The sequence below is a fragment of the Saimiri boliviensis genome, chromosome 7, assembly GCF_048565385.1.
Source record: "Saimiri boliviensis isolate mSaiBol1 chromosome 7, mSaiBol1.pri, whole genome shotgun sequence".
NCBI lineage: Eukaryota > Metazoa > Chordata > Mammalia > Primates > Cebidae > Saimiri > Saimiri boliviensis.
The window spans coordinates 69,753,238-69,780,810 of record NC_133455.1 but is presented as its reverse complement, the minus strand read 5'-3'; the positions used below and the strand labels follow the sequence as shown (position 1 = coordinate 69,780,810).

General features: G+C 40.0%; 1 long non-coding RNA gene across 1 annotated transcript in view; it reads right to left on the bottom strand.

Annotated features, from left to right (window-relative positions):
- Positions 1–27,573, bottom strand: part of LOC141585001 (uncharacterized) — a 180,145-nt gene that overhangs the window by 44,780 nt on the left and 107,792 nt on the right. The window lies entirely within an intron of this gene.

Below are 27,573 nucleotides of genomic sequence, written 5' to 3'. Positions count from 1 at the left end.
ATCTCGGCTCACCACAACCTCCACCTCCCAGGTTCAAGTGATTCTCCTGCCTCAGCCTCTCAAGTATCTGTGATTACAGGCATGCATCACAAAGCCTGGCTAATTTTGTATTTTTAGTAGAGATGGGGTTTCTCCAAGTTGGTCAGGTTGTTCTCAAACTCCCGACTCAGGTGATCCTCTGCCTCAGCCTCCCAAAGTGCTGGGATTACAGGCGTGAGCCACCACACCTGGCCTAAATAATTATCTTTTGAAGTTGAATGAACCTGAGAGGCAAGAATTATTTTGTAAAATGGTTGGGCCAGGTCTGGTTCCATTATTTCCTTTCCTGAAATGTTAATAGATAATAAGATAGCAGCGAAGGAAAGGAAAAGCAATTGTTCTTGATGGGTCCATCTGACCTTTATGAAGATAGGAGAAAAGTCCCTTCTAAGGCCCATTGATTCCTAAAGGTTTTTAATTCAAAATATGCATTATACCAAGGTGCTCCTTCACTTGATTTCAGAGAGATTTCAGGGTTTCAGCTGTAGCAAAGTTGGCTACAGAAATATTTATAAACTGTAAAAGCAATACGTAAACTCACACAACTGTAACATCATGTTTGGTTCGTGCTGTTCAGTTGTTTATTCAGAAAGTAACAAAGCACAGTGTAATTAACAAGATTCCTGGCTGGAAACAGAAAAATCATGAGCCACTGTCACTTTTCCCGTCTTTCACAAGAACTATTTTGGAAGCTCTCTGTCATGTAATTATGTTCAAACAAAATGGAATAGCAGCTATTACCTATTTTTTAAAAGAACAAAGGACTGACTCTGAAGAGGGAAGTGGAAACGGTAAAGGGCAAAGGAAGAGTGAATGACGAGCAGAATTTTGGATATGTGTGTTGTGAAATGCCTTACAAATGTAGAGACAAAAACATGGTAAAGACCTAGATAAACTTATGTGACTCTCAAGAATGCCACTTACTGGTTGTGGCAACAAATGACGTGCCTGCTTCCCCTTCCACAGGGCAGGCTGTCAACTAACAGCAAAAACTATCCTTACCAAGCAGTCAGAGCATCTCCATCACAAGACTGGAGTCGCCTAAATCCTGAGGCAGTACTCCAGACTCAGGCAGGTGGTAGACTGTCCTCACCTCTCAAGCCAGATTGGGCTGGGAGGTACAGCTGTCATCCCAATGAAGATAGCTGGACTGAGCAAGAGGTATTAGAGTGCTGGAGATGCTTTCTCATCTTTGTATCTCAGAGAAGAGAACAGGACTCTTGTCAGTTTCAGAAAGGATTAAAAGATGAAGGAGAAGGAGACGGAGATGAAGAAGAAGGAGGAGGAGGAGCAGAAGGAGGAAGAAAAGGACAAAGAAAAAGGGGGAGAAGACAAGAAGGAGGGGGAGAGGAGGAGGAGGAGAAGATATTTTAAATTAAAATTTTAAATTAAAAAGAAAGAATTAAGAAAAAGTATTTAAAACTTAGAAATAAGACAGGAAGACTACTGGGCACATTTTCAAAGTCTACCTACCAGTGTTAGAGTAGGTAGCTAGACAGACATTAGCAGACTGGAGAGCCCCATCAAATGTCAGGTGACCATCACGTGATGGTCAGGTAGCTGTTAAACTGTCTCTTTTAAATAATTGTTGGTCACAGCTGGCACCAGGAAAAGACAGCCTCCCAATAGATAGAAAACACCTGACGCTGGTGATCAGCCGGTTCCTGATAAGATCTCGGGAATTGGGCAAGTGAGTTCAGGCATGCTCACTGAGAGGCAAAATGGAAGAGTTTCACTGGTATCTGACCTTCCTTGAGGAACACTTGGTAAGGAAAAAATGCTTCCAGTGAGCATGTGTGTAACTTCAGTAACACTGTGCAAGTGGCCTCTACCAAGTGCTGGCAGGCCACCATGCATGTGAACAGCCCACTCCGAGGGAAGAATCAAGGGAGAAGAAACGCAAACCCCGGAACCACGCCAACGTATACAACCCCAAGTCAAGCGCCGCATGGGGCACTTGGATCTCTCAAGTTGCCTGCTTGGCCTTCTTCCAAGTGTACTTTACTTCTTCCTTTCGTTCCTGCTCTAAAATGTTTGATAAACTCTCACTCCTGCTCTAAAACTTGCCTTAGTTTCTCCCTCTGCCTCAAAACTACTCTACCCCTTGACCAAATTCTTTCTTCCAAGGAGGCAAGAATTGAGCTTGCTGGGACTCGTAAATTTGCTGCTGGTCACATTAGGACATCGTCTAACAAGCTAACCCAACAGATTCTAGGGAATACGGTATTATTTGGCTTAATTTTTATTATTCCGTAAACTTAGATGTTAATTTGGAGGAAACTGGTAAGTCACAAATGATTTTCTGTCCAGCAGAAAAAATTACTCCAAAGGTCGAATCCTGTTTTGTATCTAATTTTGCAACCTTATTCCAGCATTTTTCTTTAATTTAACAAGTATATTGATCCCTCCTATCTTGCTGGTTTCCTCCTTAATGACTTAAGTGAGTCTTTAACACAGTCTCATGCTATAGTGTATGTGTCTTTTTAAAAACTTTTTGAAAAGTATAGTTTGATGGGATTAGAAAGGAAAGAAGGAAGAAAGAAACTCTTATCAGATTACTCTAAATAAGGAGTAAGCCTGACACTTCCCTTCCCCTTCATCACCTTTCCTCTCCCTTCTCTGTCCCTCTCTCACCTGCAGACTCTCTCTAGTAAACCCAGCAAACAAACCAGACAGAAATACAGAAGACGCTTTCCGACAGAAGTCCTACTCTGGGCCGTAACACTGCAGAGCTCCTGAGACAGACCAATCACACAGTGAGGATTCTGAGTGCACATGATGTAACCACCCAACAGGGTCTTCCTGTCCACTGCACACACAAAACCAATTCACAGTGTTGCAATAAAGAAAGAGTTTAGTTGACATGAGGCTAGCCATGCCACATGGGAGATGGAAGTATTATTCAAATCAATCTCATTGAAAGCTCAGAGGTTAGGAATTTTTAAGGGTGGTTTTGGGGAAGGGGTGGGAGTAGCTAGGCAATGGGTGCTTACTACTGATTGCCTGGGTCGGAGATGAAATTGGAGAGAGCTGAAGCTATCCTTTTTCACTAAGTTGCTTCTGGGAAGGGCCACAGGAGCAGTTGGAGGGTCCAGATGGAGCCAGGTGTCAGACAAGCAAAAAAAACTGAAAAGATATTACAAAAGGAGATTCTAGAATAGTAATGTTATTTGCAGAAATAATTGGGGAGGTTGTGTGTATTGCGACCTCCAGAATAATGGCTGGCAATTGTTTATGTCGACACCTTAGCAGAATTCAGGCTTCTCTCCTCCTACCCTGGTGGCATTTCATTAGCTTTACAAAGATGATCAAGTTTTGGGGAAGGCCTATTATCAATTACACTATAAGCTGAATGTCTCTCAAAGCTACACCAGGAATAATTAAAGGCAGCTTGAGGCTGGGCACAGTGGCTCATGCCTGTAATCCCAGCACTTTGGGAGGCTGAGATGGGCCAATCACAAGGTCAAGAGATTGAGACCATCCTGGCCAACATGGTGAAACCCCGTTTCTACTGAAAATACAAAAATTAGCTGGGCATGGTGGCGCGTGCCTGTAGTCCCGGCTACTTGGGAGGCTGAGATGAGAGAATCACTTGAACCTGGGAGGTAGAGGGCGCATGAGCCAAGATCATGCCACTGCACTCCAGCCTGGCAACAGAGCAAGATGCTGTCTCAAAAAACAGAGGACAGCTTGGAGGCTGAAGGCAAAAGGGTGCTTGGCTAGATCAGATCTCTCCCAGCGGTAGTTTTCTCACTGATACAATTTTGCAAAGGCAGTTTTAGTGATATGACCCAAAAAGCATAACTTTGCCTTCTATGCTAAATGAGAGCATAGAACTAGAGAGATTTTTACCTGATTTCACCCCCACAGACCCTGGGCATTTCCCTGAGACCCCTGAGCATCCCAAGCCAGGATGAGGAAGCCCTATGTAAACAGGGCTCTGGACCATGTATCCATCAGAGATTGTATCAGAGGAACTTAACTTTCAACCTCTTCAAATACCACACTTCAGAGTAAGATTTTATTAGGAATGAAGGATATTATGAGTTCTTTATTTCATATATTTTGAAATGTTCATGACCTTTAAATGCTTCAAATATACTTTTTAGCATTAAACTTTTCACTGCAGTATAATAATTCCATTTGACTAATGTATTAGAGTATTTCTAATATACATAGATACAGACACATTTATTATTAAAATAGCCAGTATCACATACTTTATTGTTATATGGTATCATAATTGGGCTGATAACTGCAACTTGTTTAAAATACTTTATGTGCCATTTAGATAGCATATACATTATTTATGTGTAGTCCTCTTAACACTGAACCAAGCTATTTTGCTTCTTTATACATTAATTTATGCCTCGTTAAAGAAAAGAAAAGTATCACTAGAGAAACTGTTCAAGTAATGTACCTCACTGGGAAGAATCAAGCCAACCTCAGGAAGACAGGCCTGCTTCATAATTGCCGTCAAGTTGCAAAGCAGCTCCACCCCGCAAAGCCCAAGCAATACATCAAGTGCCTTTACTCAATGAAATGTCCTCTGAGACAAAAGACAATACCACTTATTTGTCTCTTTAGAGTCAAATTGAATACAAAATATTATTCAAATCCATGTCTTCATCATATTGCCTCCAGCCTGGTGACAGAGTGAGATGCTGTCTCAAAAAAGTATCTCTTTTCATTCTTTTTTTGGTCATTAAAAATGCTGCACTGGGCTGGGTGCAGTGGCTCACACCTATAATTCCAGCACTTTGGGAGGCCAAGGCTAGCGGATCACTTGAGGACAGGAGTTTGAGACCAGCCTGAACAACATGATGAAACCTCATCTCTACTGAAAATACAAAAATTAGCCCGGTGTGGTGGCACACACCTGTAACCCCAGCTACTCAGGAGGCAGAGGCAGGAGAATTGCCTGAACCCAGGAGGCAGAGGTTGCGATGAGCCGAGACCACACCATTGCACTCCAGCCTGGGTAACAAGAACGAAACTCCGTCTCAAAAAAAAAAAAAAAAAAAAAAAGAAGTGCTGCACTGGTTGTTTTATCTGATTATATAAATCTAAGGTAAAATGTGTATTAGTTAGAATTTGATTCAAAAATACATTTTTCTTTTTCTTTCACATAAGCACAGGCAGCCTACAACTGTTCTGGGGAGCATCATTATCAACAATCCAGGTGTATTCTATCTTGTTATACCACCATCTTTATCATGTGGACTCTACATTATCTCCTGGTTAACAATATCCCTTCCACTTCCAGCAAACTCATTCTAGCAAGCAGGATTTATTTATTTATTTTTTTAAAGAAAGACTCTCCTATTCTTCCCTCTAATGCAGGCGTCCCCAAACTTTTTACACAGGGGGCCAGTTCACTGTCCCTCAGACCATTGGAGGGCCGCCACATACTGTGCTCCTCTCACTGACCACCAATGAAAGAGGTGCCCCTTCCTGAAGAGTGGCGGGGGGGCGGGATAAATGGCCTCAGGGGGCCGCATGCAGCCCACGGGCCATAGTCTGGGGACACCTGCTCTAATGATACCTCTCAGCAGATGCACCACACAGTCATTTGTACACTCTTGGCCAGAACTTAGTCTTGTGGCCGTAGGACCAGCAATGTCAGCTGAAAGATAATCTTTAGGTCCAGCAGCCAAGTTTCCATCTAACAGTCGAAGGTTCTTACTAAGGAAGAAGGGAAGAGTGGATACTAGGGACTCATTGCAGTCTCTCAGGCAGTCCCTTTGGTTACCCAACCATCTGTGTGCAAGCTTTCTCTCCCTAAAGGACATATTCATACTCTCCTCAAAAGACACAACAGCAAAGCCCCAACCAGGCACAGCTTCCAGATCAAAGTCCAGGACCTCTGGGAGATAAAGTCTCAGTCAAGTCTAGATATGGATCTTTGTGATCTGGTGACCTCATCTGCCCCAAACACACCAAAGATGCAATGGAGGAGTGAGAAGCCGATTAACTGCTATTAAATCTACAATTTGGTAAAGGGGAGCAGAGAAAATATGCAGCAGTCACTTATCCATCATAATTAATAAATTCTATTGTTCTTTAGTAGTATAGCGCTTATTTTGACTATCTGGTGTGCTGGATCCTGGCCTTGGAGAGTAATTAATTACCTTGTCCACTGCCCTGTCTGGTCTGTTCTTCCTTGTCCACTGTCTTCCATGGACAAATTGAGATACACATTTTATATGGTTTGGATCTGTGTCCTCACCCAAATTTCACATTGAAATATAATCCCCAGCGCTGGAGATGGGGCCTGGTGGGGGGTGATTTGTATCATGGGAGCAGTTTCTAAAGGTTTAGCACCCGCTCTCAGTGCTGTTCTTGTGACAGAGTTCTTGCGAGATCTGGTCATTTAAAAGTGTGTGGCACCTGCCCTCACCTTCTGCTCCAGCCCTGTGCAGACTCAATGTTTCCTGAGGCAGAGGCCAAGGCGACGCCAGCATCATGCTTCCCCTACAGCTTATAGGAACATGAGCCAATTAAAATTATTTTCTTTATAAATTACCCAATGTCCTATATTTCTTTATAACAGTGTGAGAACTGACTAATACAACATTGGAAAGTATTACCTACTTGGGGGGCTGCATCACTTCCCTCTGTCTGTGGTTTGGAGGCCTGGGCTTTAGGGGTAGAATAGTCACAGGCTTTTACAGCCAGGCTTGTGATTCCTTTGTTAACATAATTCCTTCAAAAACTTTGAGTTATGCTCTATTTGCCTTTGGTTAGTTCCAGACATCCCACATGCAAATATCCCACAACCAAATGCATGCACATCACTTTTAAATCTGAAGACTCTGATCTGTGCTTACTGGCTTCACTCCTCTATCCATGCCCCTCAAGCCATAAAGTTAATGGCAGCAGTCTAGAAGCCCTCAGAAAAGGAATATATATATATTAGCAGATCCTTAATCTGATCTTTGCTTTTGCACTGAGCTCCCACTGTCTGGCAGAAAACTCTTAATAAAAAGTACTAAAAAAAGGCTTAGGGCCACAGTTCTATCTCCTGCTTAGGCAGTCTTTTCACAGCCACAGCATCTGACTGCTTCACTTTGAGGTACTCTAGTGATTTTCTTCACAAAACTGCAAGGCTCCAATTCCAGACTTTCAGTCAATTTGCATTAGAGGCCTCAGGCACAGAGCACCTGCGAGAGAGCTATACCTCCAACAGTCTCTATCTCTGTTGGCAGACTGGTGAGCTCTACCCCGAATTCATCTCTTTTCTAGAACTTAGATGAAAGCAGCAAGAAGCAGCTAACCAACCCCAATACTCTGCCTTTTTGCCATCATTTTCACTAACACCACACCAGGTGGCAGACAGTTAAGTTTTCCAACGGTTGCAGTTTCTTTTATCCAAATGTGTTGCCCCTGCATAATGAGAGTCACCTGACCTTCAGGCTGCAAAACTCGAGTCTTTGCTGCCTATTAGATTTGTTATAGAACCAACCTAGGTTTCATTTGCCCAGTGCAGTAAGTCCAGACATCCACACAAAGGTTATTGCAGCAGTAGAAAGGGAAGCATTTATTTGCAAGTCACCAAGCAAGGAGAATTAGAACAACTCATGCTGCTTAAGACACAAACACTCCGATGGCATGCAGGGAAGGGTTTTTAAAGGCAGGTGTTGTATCTCTGCCTGGTTTTAGTATCAGGATAATGCTGGCCTCATAAAATGAGATAGGGAGGAGTCCCTCTTTTTCTATTGTTTGGAATAGTTTCAGAAGGAAGGCCACCAGCTCCTCTTTGTACCTCTGGTAGAATTTGGCTGTGAATCATCTGGTCCTGGGGTTTTTTGTTTGTTTGTTTGTTTTTTGGTTGGTAGGCTTTTTTTTTTTTTTTTTTTTTTTGAGACAAAGTCTCATTCGGTCACCCATGCTGGAGTGCAGTGGCATGATCTCAGCTCACTGCAACCTCAATCTCCTGGGTTCAAGCAATTCTTCCTCCTCAGCCTCCTGAGTAGCTGGGATTACAGGTATGTGCTACCACGCCCAGCTAATTTTTGTATTTTTAGTAAACACGGGGTTTTACCATGTTGGTCAGGCTGGTCTTGAACTCCTGATCTTGTGATTTGCCCACCTCAGCCTCCCAAAGTGCTAGGATTACAGATATGAGCCACTACAACCAACAGATAGGCTGTTAATTACTACCTCAATTTCAGAAATTGTTATTGGTCTATTTAGGGATTTAGCTTCTTCCTGGGAGGGTATATGTGTCTTGGGAGGGTATATGTGTCCAGGAATTCATCAATTTCTTCTAGATTTTCTAGTTTATTTGCATAGAGGTGTTTATAGTATGCTCTGATGGTAGTTTGTATTTCTGTGGGATCAGAGATAATATCCCCTTTATCATTGTTTACTGAACTAAAGAGCTTCTGCACAGCAAAAGAAACTATCATCAGAATGAACAGGCAACCTACAGAATGGGAGAAAAATTTTTGCAATCTATCCATCTGACAAAGGGCTAATATCCAGAATCTACAAGGAACTTAAACAAATTTACAAGAAAAAAACAACCTCCCCATCAAAAAGTGGGTGAAGAATATTTACAGACACTTCTCCAAAGAAGACATTTATGCAGCCAACAAAGATATGAAAAAAAGTTCACCATCACTAATCATTAGAGAAATGCAAATCAAAACCATAATGAGATACCATCTCATGTCAGTTAGAATGGCAATTATTAAAAAGTTAGGAACCAACAGATGCTGGAGAGCTTGTGGAGAAACAGGAACACTTTTACACTGTCAGTGGGAGTGAAAATTAGTTCAATCATTGTGGAAGACAGTGTGGTAATTCTTCAAGGATCTAGAAATAGAATACCATTTGACCCAGCGATTCCATTACTGGGTATATACCCAAAGGATTATAAATCACTCTACTATTAAGACATGCAGACATATGTTTATTGCAGCACTATAGCAAAAACTTGGAACTCAGCAAAATGCCCTTCAATGATAGACTAAATAAATAAATAAATAAATGTGGCACATATACACCATGGAATACTATGAAGCCATAAAAAGAATGAGTTCATGTCCTTTGCAGGGACATGGATGAAGCTGGAAACCATCATTCTCAGCAAACTAACACAGGAACAGAAAACCAAACACCACATGTTCTCACTCATAAGTGGGAATTAAACAATGAGAACACATGGACACAGGGAGGAAAACATCACACACAGGGGCCTGTCAGGGGGTGGGAGGCAAGCGGAGGGATAGCATTAGGACAAATACCTAATGTATGTGGGGCTTAAAACCCAGATGATGGGTTGATGAGTACAGCAAACCACCATGACACATATATATCTATGTAATAAACCTACACTCTCTGCACATGTATCCCAGAACTTAAAGTATAATAATAAAAAATAAAAATAAATAATAATAAAAACAGGGGTAAATTCCAGGAAAGCAGAAGTTACAAGCAAAATCATAAATCAATACATGGAGGTTACTCATGCTTTTGGCCTTAAAGGGCAAGATATTTTGATGCAGCAGCTTACAAGCTTATGACAGATTCAAAGACTTTCTGATTTGCAACTGGTTCAGGAGACAACGTTTTATCTGAAAACTTAGGATCAGCAGAAAATAATATTGGTTATAACTCATGGTGCCCTTTTCAGGCCCCTCAAGAAGAAATTTAGAACAAAGAATGGCAAGCCAGGTTGGGATCTGAGCTTCTGAAAGAAAACACAGGGACATATGTTCAGATGTATCTTTAGTTTCCAGACGGAACCTAAACATCTCTGGACTCTAACTTCCTTGGCTATTGGTTTAGGCTACCATTATCTTTTTGCTTAACTAGGTAATCATCGACTTCTCTGGCCTAGCTAGGTACCCAGAATTTTCATTGAAGGAACTCAAGATTTTTCTTTCTTTCCATGCTTAGGGGACTCACAGCCCCCCAAGAGAGGGTCCCTGCTCCATTTCATTATCACCAGCCAATGTCATATTTTTAGCTTCTGTGTAGTGAATCTTTCCATTTTCAAGTACTAGAATATAAATTGGTTAGGATTGGGTTCAGCAGGAAATAGACAGTGCTTAAACATGCTAACATGCTGCATTAGTCAATTTTCGTGCTGCTGATAAAGACATAACCAAACCTAGGTAATATATAAAGAAAAAGGTTTAATAGACTAACAGTTCCACATGACTGGGGAGGCCTCACAAATCATGGCAGAAGGCAAAAGGCGCATCTTACATGGTGGCAATTGAGAGACAATGAGAACCAAAGGAAAGGGGTTTCCCCTTATAAAACCATCACATCTTGTGAGACTTGTCTATACCACAAGAGCAGTATGGAGGAAACCACCCCCATGACTCAATTATCTCCCATGGGGTTCCTCCCACAAAAGGTAGGAATTATGGGAGCTACAATTTAAGGTGAGATTTGTGTGGCAACACAGCCAAAGCATATTACATGCCTTGCCCCCACTCAGTTGTAGGAAGTCTAGTTTTCATGAGCACTCTGCCATCATAAGGGACCCAGAGTTTCTCTCATTGTATTTGATCATCCTTACCATGCATTTTGTCTCTTGGTCCCAGATGATTGTTCTGGCTTTGGTTACCATGCCCACATTACTCATAGTAGGAAGGAAAAAAAGGAAAGGAGAAGGGCATGTCCCCTCCTTTAAGGAAACTTTTTAGAAGTTGCACAACACCTCTTCCATTTCTTTCACATTGACCATACTTAACCACTTGACCACACCTATCAACAGAGGAGGTTAGGAAATGTAATTTTTCTTCTAGGTGGCCATAGGCTCAGATAAATATAGAGTTCTAATTCTGATAAAGAAGAAAGGAATGGATATTGGGAAGAGTCAGCACAGGGAACAATGTTCCTTTCCTGTTTTTGCCATTTCCTCTGCTGTAAAGAGCCTTCTGCTTGTTTCACACTCCTGGCCTCTCACAATTCTCTCACTCATTCTCCTGGCATGTGGGAAGAGTCATTTAATCTGATTTGTGAATTTGAGAAGTATGACTGGACATCATTAGCCTAACTCTTTCCTCTCTCATCTCTCTCAGAAGTAAGATGTTTGTAGGAAGTATACAGTAAAGTGTGCCCCTTCATATTCCAAATTTTGTGGGGATAGCACAGACGTGAGGAGACCATAATGGTTCAGTGAAACTTATATCTGGATATAAACATGTCTATTGTAGAAACCAGAATCAGGAAGCCCACTTGCCTATACATATATATACTCCAAGGTCAATGCTATCCATAATAAAGCTAATAATTTAATCTTCATTTGCCTTACCCTATCTTGTCTACCTTTCAACTGGTTTAGAACCGGTGCCTGTAAAACAACACTGATATTTATTTGGCCCATTTACAAAGCAACATAAATGATGGATGCACATCATGAAAATTTCAGCCAAGATAAGCAAGAGTAAGGAAGTAAAGATTGCCATTAATCCTTTTGGATTGCCAACATTTTCATTTTTGTAATTACGTTTCATATATGTCTTTATGCACACATACACATACCTATATGCATAATTTCATACCAAGGGGCCATTATACATACAGTTTTTATTTGGTCATCATTTTTCTTTTAAATGTAACTAGTTTAAAATTTGACTGTCTAAGCAAAATCACACTTGCACTGGCAAAAGTTAAGCAGACAACGAAGTCTTTATTCAAAGTTATCGCAATAAAGGGAGAGAGGCCAAAACTCAGCCTAAGCTCAACTCTGCTGAAACCAAGGACTGGAGAGTTTTGTGTTTGGTTTTTATTTTATTTTTTGTTGTTGTTGTTTTGGAGACTAAGTCTTGCTCTGTTACCAGGCCAGAATGCAGTGGCACAATCTCGGCTCACTGCTACCTCTGACTCCTTGGTTCAGGCGATTCTACTGCCTCAGCCTTCCAAGTAGCTCGGATTACAGGCATTTGCTACCATGCCTGGCTAATTTTTGTATTTTTAGTAGAGACAGGGTTTCACCATGTTGGCCAGGATGGTCTCAATCTCCTGACCTCGTGATCTACCCTCCTCAGCCTCCCAAAGTGCTGGGATTACAGGCATGAGCCACCACACCTGGCCTGAGAGTTTTCAAGAACTGGGTTTAGGGAGATTTTAGGCCACATGTGCTTGCTAATTGACCTTGCCCAAATAAAGACTTAGCTTTCTCGTATTTTCACAACCAGAGGTAGCTTTGCAACTTAGGCAAAGCCCTCACTGAAGTTAAACACCTACCCTTCAGAGACTGGGAGATACGGGTGCTATCTTCCTTGATGATTCTATGTTAAAGGGATGGTTTTCAGATTCTTGAGAAAAACAATCCTGGGTATTAAACTGGCAAGAAGCTTTTTAAAATATTAACATCTGAAAGGAATAGAGAAAATTTACAATTACCAGTTTTCTAAAAGTAATGCTGCGAGAAAAGGGAGCTCAGAGACTTAGAGTGAAAAAGAAACCTGTCTAAACTTTGGGCAAGTTGAGGGGAATGTTAAGACCATCTTGGTCAATTTTTTCATGTATTTCTTCATAGTCAGAGTATCATATAGAAACACACTTTGAAGAGTTTGAAGCGGGCCCAAAAATAGAACCCATCTTCATCATCCTCAATTGCCGAACCAAATGAGAAAGAAGACAAAAAAGCAACGCATATGAAAACCAAAAGTTCACTTTATCAGTGACAAATTGGAGAACGGTGATGGATATCTTTAAGCAAGTAATGAAGATAAATCACAAATTTATACAAATTTGCTCACCCCGTCTCACTCAAGCCTGCCCCGTAAGACTTATGACATGGAAGTAGGCAAGAAAACTGTTGTTCTCTTCAGATACAGCTGTTCTCAAACAGGGTGGGTTTGATTGCAACAGTTGGAGAGCCGAGGGAGTCGCACTCCAGTACGGAAGAATAAGAAGACTGAACTTTAGGTATCTACTTTTTATTTATGTGTTTTTCAGAGGCAACATCTTGCTATGTTGAACTGCTGGCTTCAACTGACCCTCCCACCTCAACCACCCAAGTAGCTGGGACTACAGCCATGAGTCATCGTGCCTGGCTTGAGCTTTAAAATTTATAGTCAATGAATTGTCACATGAGGCACAATAAATATATATTTTAAAAACTTCAGGCAATATGGCATCAAAAGCTTCCTATGTAAAGACTCATAAAGAAAACATTCTTCCAGAGAATATTGTAATAAGAAAAGAAGAAATCTATGAGTATGCTGCAAGAGATATGAGAATTTTAAAAGACCAATTTTAAAAGATCATTAAAGTTCATTTTTTATCAAAAATAATAATAATAAATTAGGAACAAAGGAAGGAAAAATATATATACATCATTTCTTCTTTCTTCTTTAGAGAAAAACTCATTAAAAGAGTTATTTGTCCTGGATACAGGGTAAGCAAAAAGCCGAGTTTCATTATGCATATTGAGCTGCCTACTTGACACCTAATAAAGATCTTTAATTAAACTATTACATATTAAACTTCTATAGGCATTTCTTATTAATTATCCAAAACTAAATTTTTGATCTTCTGTAAACCCACAGCTTTCCTCATCTCAGTTGTTTAAGTTCATCCTTTCAGTTGCTTACATCAAAAACCTTGGGGGTCTGCGTGCTCTCAGGTTCATTTATAGAAAGTGGAAAAAATTAATCCTCAAGGTGGAGAACATAAATATCAAAGAACCAGTGCCAATTACCCTCATTGTCTGATACTTTCACTTAGTGGTTAGGGATTCACGTTTAGACTCTTAGGATGAGAGGATATTAGAAGGAGGCAGTGTCCTTAGGTTGCCAGAGAAGGAGTTGAGCGTGGGTTGATAAAGTTTGACTCCATGAATCTAAAAAATAAACAAATCAAATCTCAGAGAAAACGGTAATGACAAAGCTATATAACTAAAATCATCATAATAATGGAGAACTGTTAAATGCATTTTACATAAGATTGGGAGTAAGAAAAATGATTCCCAGAGTCACCTTTATGATCTAATATAGTTCTACAATTTCTAGGCAACACTATAGTGTAAGTTTTTTAAAACAGTAACGTGTAATGAACAGAAAAGAATATACCTAACAATTGCCATTACTTCTTCATTCCACAAAATATACTAAGCACATACTACATTAACAGATACCGTCCTAGGTGCTGGGGATGCAACAGAACAAAGTCTTTGGTCTCAGGCAGATAATATACTAAAAGAGAATGCAAGCAATAAAAAAGAAATTCCATGCAAATAACAATAAAAATAAAGCGATATATTTTGCAGATAATATTATTACCTACACAAGAAAATAACATAAAGAACAGATAAACTACAAGAAATCACAAAGGAATTTAGAAAAGTTCACAAATAAAAAATTTACGACACTCAAGTGTGTTTCTCTATAATGTCAATAACCAACCAGGAAAAAAAAGGACATCATTCACAATAGCAACAAAATTTATAAAATATTGAAGAATTGACCTATTAAAGAAGGGCAAGACCATTTTGGTTTAAAAAAAAGATATTAAAAGGTATAAAAGAATTTTCTGAATGGAAGTGTAACATGGTTATAATATAATGATCCAACATTGTAAAGATCCCAGTTTTCTCTAAATCTATAAATGTGATATTATCTCGATAGAATATCTAGCTAGATAAGTTTAGGAACTTGATATGGTTACTCTAAAGTTTATATGGAAGAATAAAGGTTTATAGATAGCTAACAACAATTTGGAAAAGAAAAAGTATGAGTGGATGCTCAGTTTTTCAGAGATTAAGACACACCATGGAGCCACATTAAACAGCATGGTATCAGCATAGAAATAAAAATAAACTAATGGCCGGGCGCGGTGGCTCAAGCCTGTAATCCCAGCACTTTGGGAGGCCGAGGCGGGTGGATCACAAGGTCGAGAGATCAAGACCAACCTGGTCAACATGGTGAAACCCCGTCTCTACTAAAAATACAAAAAATTAGCTGGGCATGGTGGCACGTGCCTGTAATCCCAGCTACTCAGGAGGCTGAGGCAGGAGAATTGCCTGAACCCAGGAGGCGGAGGTTGCGGTGAGCCGAGATCGCGCCATTGCACTCCAGCCTGGGTGACAAGAGCAAAACTCCGTCTCAAAAAAAAAAAAAAAAATTAATTAAAAAAAATAAATAAACTAATAATGTTAGAAGAAACAGATCTAAATTAATACTCACCAACTGAAAGAAGAAAGGATAGTTTTGTAGAGAGTATAAAGAAAACTGATAAATTACTCTGTATATACATGAAGCAAGTGGACTCCAGAAAATTTAAGTTCTAAATGCGAAAGCTAAAACTACAAAGCCAATAGAATCATTTATATGTGGGACTGAAAAGGTCAAACTTAGGAAAGTATACATGAGTCTGGTGTATATTTGTAGAATGGTGGTTACAGGGGGAGGGAGGAGATGATGGGGAAAGGGGAGATGTTGATCAACGTGTACAAAGTTTCAGTCAGACAGGAGGAATGTTGTTGATCCCTATTGTACAACCATTGTGACTACAGTTAACAATAATGTATATTTCAAAATTTCTAAGAAAGTAGATTTCAAATGTTTCACCACAAAAAAATGATAAGCAAGTGATATGATGGATGTAAACTAGCTTGATTTAACCATTCCACATTGCATACATACATCAAAACAGCACATTATACCCCATAAATAGACACAATTATTATTTGTTCATTAAAATATTTGGAAGAACTAAACAAAAAAATAAAGCCAACAAAAGAAAATCATAGGTGAGAATATCTTTTTTACTAGAAGTTGGAAATAACATGTTATAAATGACTCAATGAGTACAAAAGTTAAGGCAAAAGAAAAATGAGTTTGATTTATAGAAATTAAGGGTTTGTGTTCAGAGAAGGATAAGACTGACAAATGACTAACTCAAAAATACATCTGAAAAGCAAGAAAAATGAAGGATTAATATGTAATATATAAAAGAGCATTTGTATAACCCTGGTTCCACAACTTCTTTGCCGTTTCATTTAGAATACTTTATTTTACTTTTCTGGTCACATTTCCTTCACCAATAATATGAAGATAGCAATAATAGTAACTACCTCATAAATTTATTGTGAGTACTAAATTACTTAAAAGAGTATTTCTCTGGCACATAGAAAACACTAAGTAAATCTTAGCTGATTTTTGTTATATCAACAAAACAAGATATAATAAAGGATATGAAATTTCATAAATGATATGGGCAAAGGATAATGTCATTCACAGAAATGGCAACACAAATGACTAATAAGTATAAATAGATATTCTAAACTTTTTAGTGACAGAAATGCAATGAGATGCCATGCAGATCTGATGTTTTGGATGCAGGAATTCAGTAATGATGACAAATTTTAAAAGATTTTCTATAATTATTTGTCTATTTGTATTCTTAATTCTTCAGAGAAAATGTTAAGTATTCATATTTTCAGAGAAAGTAGTATTTATTATTTTGAGGTTTTAATATATTAGCCAAGAGTAATCTTATCGTTTCAAGTTCTGTATCTGCGGTTATATTTGTATCTAATTTTCATTAATAGGTGTTTGGTCTTTTGCCATTTCTACTGATTAATTTTATTGGTATTTTTAAAATATTTGAATTTATTTATTATTTCTTCTCTTTATCTGTATTCTAGTCTATTAATCCATCACTTTTCTTCTTCTATTCTACATTTCTTATGTTTATTTTGTTATTCTTTCTCTAAACTAGATTTTTTCTATCGTTTTTTATTTAATAGCTAATGCATTTCAAAGCCTTCTCTGGTCAGACACCACTTCAGCGATAAGTTTTGACACTGACATTAATTTCTTCTCTTTTAATTATACAGGTAACATAAATATATTCTCATTATGTGAGATTAAAATAATACACTTGGAAATTTATACTCTGCTAAATAAAAAATCAGGATTGTAATTACAGACTATACAGAAATGCAAGGTAATAAATGAGTAAATAAAGATGGCAAATTGAGCACAAGCATACATTCTCCTTCGCGCCCCAACCTCCAAGAAATAACATAAAGGAAAAAAGAAACCAGAATATATTCATAATAATTTGGGCACCAAGAATAAGCACTGTCAGCATTTTTAAGGAATCTTAAATCATAGAAAGCAGAGAGGATCCAGAAAATGGAGAAACAAAATGAGACAAAACCATGCCTGAAGCAGGGCAATGAGACGCAATGAGGAAAGAGCAAAGAGAGCAATGAGGAAGGAACAGTTTGAGTAGACTGAGTCGAAAATCAATGGATGTATGGAATGTGAGCTTCAAGAGTATTCATTAGCATGATCAGTGAGAAACTACATTCAGGTCATTTAAGCAGCTGACCTCCCTTCTATTTCTCCAGTGCTCTGGGCAGCGATGTGTGTGGACAATGGGCTTAGAGGCACTGCCTTTCACAGGAAGGATGAGGAGCTTCCACAGTGAGAAATTATCCACCATCACTAGAGATAGACAACAGTAACAGAAAAAGCAAACTCCGATTTTCAAATTCAGATATGCAACAACAGAAAACTAGCCAAACATTTAGGATAAACCAGCATTAGGAGAGATACCAAGCATCACAAAAAGAAAAATAACCACTGAGAACACAAAATTCACAGAGCAACTACCCTCAGCAATATTCAAGAGTTTATTGGGCTCATTGGAAAGACCCCAGTCAGAATGGCTATTATATTAAAGTCAAAAAATAACAGATGCCAGCAAGGTTGTGGAGAAAAGGGAACACGTATGCATTCCTGGTGGGAGTGTAAATTAATTCAGCCACTGTGGAAGGCAGTGTGGCAATTCCTCAAAGAACTTAAAACAGAATTATCAATTGACCCAGCAATCCCATTATTGGCTATATACCCAAAGGAATATGAATCGTTCTACCATAAAGACACATGCACATGTATGTCAAAGTAACACTATTCACAATAAAAAAGACATGAAATCAACCTAAATGTCCATCAATGGTAGACTGGATAAATAAAACATGGTACACATACATCACGGAATATTACACAGTCATAGAAAAGAACAAGATCATTTCATTTGCAGCAAAATGGATACAGCTGGAGGCCATTATCCTGAGCAAACTAACACGGAAACAGAAAATCAAATGCCACATGTTTTCACTTATAAGTGTGAGCTAAACCGTGAGAACATGTGGATATTAGGAGAGGAATATCAGGCACTGTGGCCTACTTGAGATTGAAGGGTGAGAGGAAGAAGAGGATCAGAAAAAATACCCATCAGGTACTATGCTTATTACCTTGGGATTGAAATAATCTGTACACCAAACCCCCAGGACACACAGTTTACCTACGTACCAAACCTGCACCTGTGCCCTTAAGCCTAAAATAAAAAATAAAAAAGATGGTCTCAATGGCAAAATAGATAAAATTAAAATCCAAAATAGTAAGCCGAAATAGCAAGGCGAGAAGCTCTTCTGAATTGCAGTATAAAAGATAAAAAGGAAAACAAAGATCATGGCATGAAGGACACATCCAGTGGATGAAATGTTATTTGGCACATACAGATTTAGCATCTTTTGGGTAAGTTATTTTTCCCTCATAAGGAACACCCCACATCATCTTACTAGTGCCTTCTATCTAACATTCCATTTGCCTGATATAAACACAGCTACCGATTTCCTTGGGATACGATTCCATCTCTTTATTTTCAACATTCGGCATCACTATGCTTTTAGTTATGCTTCTTTTTAATGATATGAAAACTTTTTGGTTTTATGACCAGTATGAGAGTCCCTAGCATTTTAACTGCTCAGTTTAATTTTTACATGTTTGTGACTACCATATTTGGATTTCTTTCTTCCATCTATGTTTGCTTTTTATTTGTAATGTTTTCTCTTTGCTTCCTTGTTGTCTTTTCCTTCCTTCTATGGAATTGAAGATATTTCTGAAAAATAAATGGATGGGAAAAAGATATACTCTAGTACTGATGCAGGGATTGGTAATTAGCCTAATGCAGTTTTCAGCTAAGCAAAATGTCTGGAGACATTTTTGATTGTCACAACTGAGATGCTACTGGCATCTAGTGAGGAGAAACCAGGGATGCTGCCAAATATTCTGCAATACTGAAGACAGTTTCCCACAACAAAGAATTATCCAGTCCTATATGTCAGTATTACCAAGGTTGAAAACCTCTGGTCTAATACAACAGAATAGAGACCCCAGAAACGTATTTTTGCATTTTTGCATATAAGGAAACTTGAGATATGCCAAAGATGACGTGTCAGATTACTGAGGAAAGATGAACTATTTCATTAGTGGCTTCAGAGCAACTGATTATCCATGTGTAAAAATAAACTATCCATGTTCTCACTCATAAGTGGGAGTTGAACAATGAGAACACATGGACACAGGGAGGGGAATAACACACACCGGGGCATGTGGGGGGCTGGGGGTCAAGTGGAGGGAAAGCATTAGGACAAATACCTAATCCATTCAGGGCTCAAAACCTAGATGGGTGCAGCAAACCATCATGGCACATGTATACCTATGTAACAAGCCTGCACATTCTGCACATGTATGCCAGAACTTAAAGTAACATTTTTAAAAATAAATAAAACTACATGTCTACTTTAATCCAGGTAGATTAAAGGCTTAAAAGTGAAAATTTGAAATTTTTAAACCTTTAGAAATATATAGAGTAATATTTATATTACCTATGGGGTGGAGACATCCTTAACAAGACTCAAAAAGCCCAAATTATACAGATAAATTCTGATTAATATGACTATGTTAAAACTTAAAATTAACCAAAACTGTCATCATAAATAAATCTAAAAGACAAGAAACAAACATAGAAGATACTTTCAATTCATATGCTGAGGGAATAGTAGCTAGAATATTACAGCAAACTTTAACAACCTAATAACTTAAAGGAAAGTCGTCAGAATAGAAAAATGAGCAAAAAAGAGTAACATCAAATGCAAAGAATAAATGCAAATGACAATAGATCTATGGAAGGAAGCTCAACCTCACTGAAAACTAGAGGAATGCAAGGGGGAGAAACCATTTTCATATCCATTGTATTTGCAAAATGTTTATGTCTGATTATAGCAAGTGTTGGAGCAATGGGAAAAGTCAAATACATTTTGTATACCGCCACTGCTGAGTATTTGGCCCAATCATTTGGAGAACACTTAGCAATGTGTACTAAAGTTGAGGAGACTCATATCACAAAGTCCCACAACTCTACCTTCTGTACACAACAGGTAGAAACAAAAACATTCTTGCTGAGGTTTGTTTTTGTTTGTTTGTTTGTTTGTTTGTTTTGCTTTTTGTTTTTTGTTTTGAGACAGGGTCTGTCTCCCTGTTGTCCAGGCTGGAGTGCGGTGGCACAAACACAGTTCACTATAGCCTTGACTTCCTGGGCTCAAGCAATTCTTCCACCTCAGTCTCCCAAGTAGCTGGCATGCACCACCACTCCCGGCTAATTTTTTTATTATTATTTTTAGTAGAGACAGGGCTCTCACTATGTTGTCCAGGCTGGACTAGAACTCTGGGCTTCAAGTAATCCCCTCCCAAAGTGCTAGGATTACAGGTATGAGACACCACACCCAACCTGTATTTTTCATAAGAGAAGGAAATAGAAAACCAAACATTTGTCAACTGAGGAAGAGGTAAGTCGACTATGTTCATACAACAGAATATTGCACAGAAGGTTAAATAAATGAACTAGAGATGCACTTAGCACCAAAAATAAAGCTCAGAAGTATACTGCTGGGTTGGAGGTGGAGGGACAAGTTTCAGAAAGAAATGAAAGTGTGAGACCATTTATATAAAATTTTAAATCTGCAAAGCAATACTGTGTAATACTAATGTATACATGGGTATGCAATTAAAAATTAAAAGCATGAAAGGTAAGGATAAACACTAACTAGTGAAAGTGGGTAGTTCTGAGTGGAAAGAGAGAAGATTCTAGGGTAAATTAATACTGTGCTGTTTCTTTTTTTAAAAAGTTAAATACACAATTAAAATTTGATCTAGTAGACAGTAGGTTTGTCACATGGGTGTCCAATATACTATTATATTCTTGTGTGTTTATTTATATTATTTCACAAGCTAGATTAATTGTAATCAGTTTTAAATACCTATCACACAATCATTAAAAATGAAATTCGCACAGGCATTCGGTGAACACATCAAAATTTAGCTGTCCAACAGCACCCTCTGCTGTTCTATATAGGCTAGGACCAGCTATTTACAGCAAACGTGAACACTGAGAAAGCCGGAGAGGTCTCCCAACACGGCACTTCCTCTCTTCCACCCCATCAGCAAACAGCCTCTGCACTAGAAGTATCATCTATTGGGATCTGGAGAATACGGTAAAAACACATAGTTCGTGATAATTATTCTGTACAAAGATTTTCTCCCAGGCAAATGAGGAGCCAGGAGTTTGAGAAAAAAGTTGTCTGTGCAGGGCAGATACCCCAGAGAGAAGTCTCTAGGCCCCCTGGTGTCAGTATGTCAAAGGCAAGATAATAAAGGGGTGGGTGGGACGAAAGCGACACTATTGAGTGAAGGGCAAAGACAGGGTCCGAGCTGCCAGTGGCCTGAGAGAAATCTGACTCAGTCTCTTTATTTACAGATGATGACTTTGAAGTCCAAAAAGATTTCCTCCTGGACCACACAGTGACTCCAGGTCACACTAAGAAATGCCCCAAGGGAAAGGGAATTAGACACACGGTAGTACGCTGTCCTCGTGAGTGAGTCCTCATCAAGTCCTGAGCATTTACTTAGATGCCGCACTCAATTCCCATTCCTATGCTCCCCTTCCCCACCATCTTCACCATGAGCCACTCAGGCACATGAGGAGCTGTACAGAATTGCCCTCCCATGTTAGTTCAAAACTTAAAGCTGTTTAGGGCTTTGCACTAGAAGGAGAATCTCCCTGAGGGACAGGCTGCTAGACAAAACGGCCTGCCGAAAAGGTCTGTCTCCATGTACATTTCCCATTGCTGCTATAACAAATTACTACAAATTTAGCAGCTCAATAAAACAACACAGACCTTGCCATTCTAAAGATCAGATGTCTGAAATGGGTCTCAGAGAGCTAAAATCAAGCCATCAGCAGAGCTATATTCCTTCTCCAGGCTCTAGAGGAGAATCCACTTCCTTGCCTTTTCCTTAGCTCACGGCCCCCCTGCCTTCTTCAAAGCTAGCAATCACATCACTCTAGACTGTGCTTCCCATCTCTGTCTCTGACTCTGACCCCCGCCTCCCACTCTTACTCAGAAGGAGCTTTGTGATAACCCACATAATCCTGGATAATCCCCCATCTCAATGTCAGATTAGCAAACTTAACCCCACGTGCAACCTTAATTTCCCCTTGCTATGTAACATAACATAATCACAGATTCTTGGGGTTAGGATGTGGACATCTTTGAGTTGGGGGAGCATTTTTCTGCCTACCACACAACCCTAGCCAGTATTGGCTTAAAGAAAGGATACATAACTCAACTCATGGTCTTCCCCTATCCTTCCCTGATACTCAGTCTTTCTCTCTCTCTCTCTCTCTCTCTCTCTCTCTCTCTCTCTCTCTCACACACACACACACATTTGCAGATTTGCAGACACACATACACACATGTGCACATGCACATGCACACACACACACGCGCACGTGTGCACACACACTCACAGAAGTTTTATCTCAATTTACCAGCCTAAAAGTGTATAATTTCAAGAACACAAATTGTATCATTCATCTTTCAATAATTTCACATGTGCAAGATGTCCATCCCTCTCTGCATTACCAACAATGGGCTCTTCCACTGCCCCAACACCAACCAGCCTTCCCGAGATTACCCTACAGCTCCAACCCCTTCTACTTCTTGCATATTTTTATAACCCCTCAGGACATAGTTTGAGCAAAAATTATTTTCATTTCAAGAAATATTTGTTCAAGACCTACTACATGCCAGAATTGTATACAAAGAGTCTTGCCCTCCAGGAGCACAGTGTCTACAACACAGGTCAACACACTTGCACGCACACACAGACACACAGCCCAATTTCAGAGCTCAGGGCTGCACTGGAGAGTGTTTGAGTGTCAAAAGGAAATAATTCACTCTGAGCCTGGGAGGCTTGGAGAATCCACACAGGAAATGTCATTTATGCAAGGCCTTAAGAACAGAGAGCATCTTGACAAGGGAGAAGGGTGGGAAGAGCTTTCCAGACGCGGGGAGCAGGACAAATAAAGGCAAGGAGATGGGAACATCTTGGAATATTCAGGAACGGTTGGATGTGCCTTGAATGAAAACAGTGGATGGAGCGCAAAAGGTTGGGAAATGAGGCTGAAAAGAAGTTTGTATCAGGTGAGAAAAGGTCTTGATGCCAGTCTGAGTGGGTGTCCTGATTTTAGCCTTTCCATGTTTCCTCACTGCTCTCTCCCACGCGGGAGACTGGCACAGGGAGTTGCCAAGACAGAGAGAGGACTGACTGACCAGTTGACTGACTGGAGTTTCAGGGAGGGCTTCTTCCTCTGCCCTTTGTAGACAGGCCCCTGCCCCAGCATCCCCAGAAAACTCAAGGACAGCAGTGACATCCTTGGTCTCTTCCTACCTAAGAAAGAAAAGGCTGGGATAACTTCTCTGAGTCTTTTTCCCTCGAATTGTAACTGTATCTGTTGTGGAGCTTGTCCCTTTCTCCGTGAGTTACTCTTTCAGAATTCGATGGAGGTGAAATCTGACTGGAAAAGGCTGGAAGACAGGAGGGATTCAGGGTATGTGGCAAGGTTGGGAGATTTCTTTTTTTTTTTTTTTTTTTTTGCGATGGAGTTTTGCTCTTGTTACCCAGGCTGGAGTGCAATGGCACGATCTCGGCTCACTGCAACCTCCGCCTCCTGGGTTCAGGCAATTCTCCTGCCTCAGCCTCCTGAGTAGCTGGGATTACAGGCACGAGCCACCACGCCCAGCTAATTTTTTGTATTTTTAGTAGAGACGGGATTTCACCATGTTGACCAGGATGGTCTCGATCTCTTGACCTCGTGATCCACCCGCCTCGGCCTCCCAAAGTGCTGGGATTACAGGCTTGAGCCACCGCGCCCGGCAAGGTTGGGAGATTTCTTACCAAACAGTAAGCCGTATGGTCCGGAAACTGCAGTACAGACCAAGGTTACTACTGTGAACTCCCCCTTCCAGCCTGGGGAGCACAGGCTGCAGAGTACATCAGGCTGCACTGCAGGAGCCTCCGAGGGAAAGGGCTGCTCCTGAGAACTGTGTTTTACTCTTGTTTTACTCATTCACCACCTGGAGTTCCTAGAATCACAAAAGGGTCAGAAGAGGTGCTTTCCCCCATACTGTATCCCCAGCACTAACTTCTTCCATGCATTTTGATGGTACCTCCATGATATTTTGGCCCCTTCACAAATTGTATCACCCTTTGAATCCTCAGGGCTCCCAGAGGCATTCCCACCCCACTCTCCCTCCCCTTTCCCTGCCGACAAGCCCCAGATCAACCACCCCTCAGGACTCTCCCTCCATGAAGCTTTCCCAGATTATCCTCACACTCCTCAAAGCTGATGACTCAGAGCTCCTGATGATTCGTTAGGACTTAAGAATTTAATTTGCAATAAATCAGCTAGTGGATGGCAAGTGAGGAAAACTGATTCATCACTTTCTTTTTCTTTTCTTTTTTTTTTTTTTTGAGACGGAGTTTCGCTCTTGTTACCCAGGCTGGAGTGCAGTGACGCGATCTCGGCTCACCGCAACCTCCGCCTCCTGGGTTCAGGCAATTCTCCTGCCTCAGCCTCCTGAGTAGCTGGGATTACAGGCACACGCCACCATGCCCAGCTAATTTTTTGTATTTTTAGTAGAGACGGGGTTTCACCATGTTGACCAGGATGGTCTCGATCTCTTGACCTCGTGATCCACTCGCCTCGGCCTCCCAAAGTGCTGGGATTACAGGCTTGAGCCACTGCGCCCGGCCTGATTCGTCACTTTCTACACGTAAACCAGAACTTCTACATTTCATGCAGTGAGTATCCTGAATCAGGAAATCTAACGCAGAAAGGGAAGGTAGTAAAGACAGACATGGAGACGCCAAGGCACTGAAGGTGGAAGAAAAGGCATAAAGGAAATATCTATGGCAGAGAGTCAGGAATAGGCGGCAGGAATAGTCAGTGGCAGGGGAATACTGAAATGAAGAATTTCATTAATGGAGCAAACTTAGGTAATGAATTAAGCCTGTGTGTTGCCAACACAGTTGAGATGAAACTTATTGGAAAAGAGGAGGTAAAAAAAAAAAAAAAAAAAAAACCGGAAAGCTCTGAAAAACAAAAATTATCTGGGATGTGGGCAAGATGTGGGATGGGTGATCCAGGAGTCAGTCTTAAATGAACGAAGGGGAGTAGCTGGGAGATGAGTGAATGGAGCAAGAAGAAGCGGGAGCCAGGGCACAGGAGCCTCAGGGGAGCAGAGTAAGCCGGATGGTCCGGAAACTGCAGTACAAACCAAGGTGACTGTGAACTCCTCCCAACCCCAAGGAGCACAGGCTGCAGAGCACATCAGGCTGCGCTTCAGGAGCCTCCGGGGGAAAGGGGTGCTCCTGAGAACTGTGTTTTACTCTATTTACAGTGTTCTAGTTAAATGATTTCTGCTTTTATATCTATTCATTCCTTCCGAGTTCCTTTTAGTCTATTTGGCTTTATAGTCTAGTTCCTTAAACTAAATATTTTGTTCATTTACTTTTGATATGTCTCATTTTGCAGTAAAAAAAATCACTTTTAGTGAAGAATTCTCAGAGAACCACATTGATTGCAACCACATGTGAAGCTGTGAAGTGCTCCTGTCGTCAGTTCCCAAATAGCCAGTAACTGAATGTTGACTTTTTCCCTTTGACAGGAAGATATTCAGAAAACTGCTAAACATTGCTTTTTTTTTTTTTTTTTTTTAGTATTTCCAAGTAGTTTAAAATGTTTTACTTAGAATTTTGTCTTTAATTCTACTTCTATGGCACTGTGTCAGAAAATGTGACCTGTATATTTTCAACCTTAGGTGTTTATTGAGATTTTCTTTAGTGTCTATCTAGTATTGATCAATGGCCCTTTTTTTTTTAATTGCATTTTAGGTTTTGGGGTACATGTGATGAACATGCAAGATTGTTGCATAGGTATACACATGGCAGTGTGCTTTGCTGCCTTCCGTCCCCTCACCTGTATCTGTCATTTCTCCCCATGCTATCTCTTCCCACCTCCCCACCCCCCGCCCCTCCCCCATTTCCCCCCAACGGACCCCAGTGTGTAGTGCTCCCCTCCCTGTGTCCGTGTGTTCTCATTGTTCAACACCCGCCTATGAGCGAGAATATACGGTGTTTGATTTTCTGCTCTTGTGTCAGTTTGCTGAGAATGATGGTTTCCAGGTTCATCCATGTCCCTACAAAGGACGTGAACTCATCGTTTTTGATGGCTGCGTAATATTCCATGGTGTATATGTACCACATTTTCCCTATCCAGTCTATCATCGTTGGGCATTTGGGTTGGTTCCAGGTCTTTGCTATTGTAAACAGTGCTGCAATGAACATTCGTGTGCACGTGTCCTTGTAGTAGAATGATTTATAATCCTTTGGATATATACCCAGTAATGGGATTGCTGGGTCAAATGGGATTTCTATTTTTAGGTCCTTGAGGAATCGCCACACTGTCTTCCACAATGGTTGAATTAATTTACATTCCCACCAACAGTGTAAAAGTGTTCCTATTTCTCCACATCCTCTCCAGCATCTGTTGTTTCCCGATTTTTTAATGATCGCCATTCTAACTGGTGTGAGATGGTATCTCAATGTGGTTTTGATCTGCATTTCTCTGATGACCAGTGATGATGAGCATTTTTTCATATGTTTGTTGGCAATGGCCCATTTTTAATGTCCCAAGGAAATTCAAATTCTTTGTTCATTGTGCACAAAGACATAATAAAGCTTCTTCATTATAGGACTCAAATCTTCTCTTTTGTGTTTGTTTGTTTTCTTTTGTTTTTCTTAAATAGAGATGTTTTAAATGCCCCCTGCTATGATTACCGGGTTTTCTTTCTTGTATTTTAACAGATTTTGTTGTATAAGTGTCAGGGCAAAGTAGTTTTACTACAAAAAAAGTTCGTGACTGTTCTAGTTTCTTGGCAAATCATGCCTTTTTTCCTAAATAAAACAGTATTATTTGTACCACTTAAAGATCCTAGACTTGATTCTGCTTTGATACTTCCGTGATATGAAACCTTGTTTTCCTTTGGTTAGCATTTACCTCACAGATATATTTGTCCATCCATTTATTTTTCAACCTTGCTGTGTTCATTTATTTTTGGTGCATCTCTTCTTAAAAAAAATACTTCTGGATTTTACTTTTTGACTCTGCCATCTATTATTTTTATAGGAGTTTTTCTTTCATTTTTATATTTTTTATTCTTCCCTTGCTGACCTTTGCAAGATCGATTAGGTTTTAGGTTGTTGCTTCTGTTTCTTTTCTAGAGGTTTCAAGGATCTTTATATCAGTCACTACTTGATTCCACTGAGTAAAGAAACCCAAAACAAGAGTCACTTAAGCATTTAC